The sequence below is a fragment of the Etheostoma cragini genome, chromosome 8 (assembly GCF_013103735.1).
Source record: "Etheostoma cragini isolate CJK2018 chromosome 8, CSU_Ecrag_1.0, whole genome shotgun sequence".
NCBI classification, from domain to species: domain Eukaryota; kingdom Metazoa; phylum Chordata; class Actinopteri; order Perciformes; family Percidae; genus Etheostoma; species Etheostoma cragini.
Window position 1 is genome coordinate 314717 of NC_048414.1, and position 4278 is coordinate 318994.

Sequence of the window (4278 nt, forward strand, 5' to 3'; positions counted from 1 at the left end):
ACTATCAGCTGGTAGAAACATCTCCTACAGGGAGAATAAAGTCTATCAGCTGGTAGAAACATCTCCTACAGGGAGAATGAAGTCCAAAAAGTAATGAACAGAGGACTGTTTGGAAACATTAAAGATTCATTTTATTTTGATTTAACCTTTATTTATCCAGGAACAATCCCACTGACCTACTGTAACTGTTCTTCCAGGGAGTCCTGCAGAGACAGGCGGCGATAAGTTTCATAATCCATAAAAGACAGGACGATGGTTCCATACTACGCAACTCTCTAGAGAGAGATGATGAAGGGACATCCATGCGAGACGCTTCAGCAGCTGTGGATTGGTGGAGTCTGGACCGCTGTGCAAGCTTGACTCGAGGGCACTGGATGTAGGTTTGGGATCCAAGCTTTAAAGGAACATTTAATTAGGCTGACTGTTCAATTTATAATCTATGTTTATTACTCTCACTAGGATGGTGCGCTTTTTCAGTTGTGGACTCCTACAGTTGTAGACTAAAAAAGCTGGTCTGGTTGGAAATTAAATGATCTAAACTAAAAGGATGTTCCTCTTTAACTAATGGGTCTATCTCTGTTGGGATCCATCCCATAATGTTGGTTGATAAACTAATAATTTATGAGAATGTCAGTAACAAACAGTAGAGGGCAGCAATACCCTATTGCAGGAACTAGTCTACCTAATTCAAAGCAGAAGAATGTGTGTCCTTTGGTAGTTTTTTAACGCTAACGTGTTATTTTTCCTAATCTTAAATGGTTCGTATTGCTGGTCAGTCTTCAATGAGGAGAGAAGATCAGAATATAAGAACACAGCTATCAGGGCATGAGGAGCAGGAGGAGGAAACAGCTTGGCTCTGAGACATGTTCACAACGAGGCAGAGTGAATGCGCTGGTGATATTTAAAGCTAGTACTGTGAGGAAACCTTTTCCCACATTGATCACAGCTGCATGGATTCTCTCCAGTGTGAACTCTCTGATGAATCTTTAAATATTTTGATGTTGTGAAGGATTTGTCACAGTGCTGACAGTGCTGATGTTTGGTTCCCTCTCCTCTCCGTTTCTATAAATTTTCTTTTAATACCATCAACCATATAAACCTGGAGGACATTATACAACATCTGAAAACCTCCTCATGTTGCTTTGATATTCTAGCAGCGGGACTTTTCAAAAATGTTTCCAATTGTTTGGCTTCGGATCTTCTACAGATTGTGAACACATCTCTTCTTTCAGGAATCTTTCCACAGGCCCTGAAAACTGCAGTAATCAAGCCACTCTTAAAAAAGAACAATCTAGACACATCACTAATGAGTAACTATAGGCCAATATCAAACCTTCCGTTTTTAAGTAAAATCATTGAAAAAGCAGTTTTTCAACAACTCACCCATTTCTTGTCACTAAACAACAGTTTTGATACCTTTCAGTTGGGTTTCCGACCACACCACAGCACTGAGACGGCTCTCATTAAGGTCTTTAATGAAATCCACCTTAACACAGATAATGGCAAAATTTCAATCTTAGTATTACTTGATCTCACTGCTGCATTTGACACGGTCGACCATGACATATTACTAGACCGATTGGAAACTGGGTTGGCCTTTCTGGCTCAATACTAAACTGGTTTGAATCCTACTTACAGAATAGGGATTACTTTGTGTCAATAGGTAATTATACATCTGAACATACAAATATGACGTGCGGAGTTCCCCAAGGCTCCATTCTGGGGCCTCTTCTGTTTAACATCTACATGCTTCCACTGGCTCAGATTATGGAAAACAACAAAATAAGTTACCATAGTTATGCAGACGACACGCAAATTTACATAACCTTATCGCCAGGGGACTATAGTCCAATACAAAAACTGACTAAGTGCATTGAACAAATTAACGACTGGATGTGCCAGAAATTTCTGAAATTAAATGAGGGAAAAACTGAGGTAGTTGTTTTTGGAGCAAAAGAGGAGCGATTAAAAGTCTGCGCTCAGCTTCAAACAACAATGTTAAAAACAACAGACAAAGCCAGAAATCTTGGTGTAGTCCTGGACTCTGACCTAAACTTTAACAGCCACATTAAGACAATTACAAAGTCAGCCTATTATCACCTTAAGAATATATCAAGGGTTAAAGGACTCATGTGTCAACAGGATTTGGAAAAACTGGTCCATGCTTTCATCTTCAGTAGACTTGACTCCTGTAATGGGGTCTTTACTGGTCTCCCTAAAAAATCAATCATACAGCTGCAGCTGATTCAGAACGCTGCTGCTCGGGTCCTCACTAAGACCAAGAGACTGGATCACATCACTCCAGTTCTGAAGTCTTGACACTGGCTTCCTGTGCCCCAAAGAATTGATTTCAAAGTACTTTTGCTAGTTTATAAATCACTAAACGGTTTAGGGCCAAAATACATTTCCGATCTGCTACTACACTATGACCCCCCCAGACCTCTCAGGTCATCTGGGACAGGTCTACTTTCTGTCCCCAGAGTCAGAACTAAACAGGATGAAGCAGCGTTCAGTTTCTATGCTCCTCATATCTGGAACAAACTCCCAGAAACCTGCAGATTTGCTGTTACTCTCAGTTCTTTTAAATCAATGCTGAAGACCTTTCTTTTTGATGTTGCCTTTCTTTAAATGATGTCCATTTCTTTAATGTTTAATTTCTTATACTGCACTGTACCTTTTATTCCTATGTTTTATCTATTTCTATTTTTATTTTTTATTTTTAAACTGTTTTTTTTCTGTGTTTTATCTGTTTTTATTTTTAACTGTTTAATTCTTTTTGACTGTTTTTGTGTAAAGCACTTTGAATTGCCCTGTTGCTGAAATATGCTATACAAATAAAGCTGCCTTGCCTTGTCTTGCCTATATCAACAGAGAAACAAAGACAGTTAGTGAACAACCTTCTTCAAACCCTGGACTTTCTCTTACTCACAATTTTAACTCTTCATGCAATAATTTATGACAAGATTAAGGAATATATTGCTGACATGTTTCAAGGGAAGCAAATTAACTCTTCATGTTCTGAAAAATTCTAAATATTTCAGGCAAATTATAATGAAACAACTACAACGCTGTAATGAAACAAGAAAGTGGGTCAGAAGATGTTGGACCACCTGAATGTGTAAGCAGCCTATAAATATAATATGAGCACTTTAAAGGTACAAGCGGCCGAAATGGGTTTCCTCAGGAGGGTGGCTGGCGTCTCCCTTAGAGATAGGGTGAGAAGCTCAGTCATCCGAGAGGAGCTCGGAGTAGAGCCGCTGCTCCTTCGCGTCTAAAGGAGCCAGTTGAGGTGGTTCGGGCATCTGGTAAGGATGCCTCCTGGGCGCCTCCCTAGGGAGGTGTTCCAGGCACGTCCAGCTGGGAGGAGGCCTCGGGGAAGACCCAGGACTAGGTGGAGGGATTATATCTCCAACCTGGCCTGGGAACGCCTCGGGATCCCCCAGTCGGAGCTGGTTGACGTGGCTCGGGAAAGGGAAGTTTGGGGTCCCCTGCTGGAGCTGCTGCCCCCGAGAACAGATACCGGATAAGCGGATGAAGATGGATGGATGGACTTTAAAGGTTAGCAGAAGATAATTACCATCAAGATAAGATAAAACCACTTCTCTCCAATGCTAGAATATGATGCACAGCCTACATCCCTCCTCTAACTCTGTCTCTCTCTCGGACTCTGAAATCTAGAAATTATAAAAATAATGAAATTGATGAACTAAATGTCCACTGTAAACATGACTGTAACAGTGTATTCATCAGTTTAAAAAACAGAGCCCTAACCCTAGGACTATAAATAAGGAGGATTGGACATTGAAATTGGACAATCATCCCAAATTATAGTCCTGGTTTATTGGACAGAACACACACTTTGTGCTAAGAAAGGAAATCCAAAGCACATGGAGAAGTGATGAACTGTTATTCTCATGAGTATTAAAGAAATAAGAGATGTGAAAAGATGTGCTGGTCTGAGGCCGGTCTGCTGCTAGTAGAACCGGTATAGAAACACGTGGAGACCACTTCAGATATTATTCTTCATCACTGACTCATTTACAACTTAGTTGTACAACTTAACAACAGTTAGCTCTTGCCAAGAGCAGGCTAGCTGTTAGCCTTGTTTCTACATACAGGAACCCTGGGAAACCCCGGCCTAATCCACTATCTAGGTCTTGTGACAAGGTCTCTTATGGCGTTTTTCCACTGCTGGTAACAGCTCGCCTCGGCCCGCCTCGGCTCGCCTCGGCTCGCCTCGGCCCATTATACTTCCGTTTTCCATTGCAGATTGAGTAA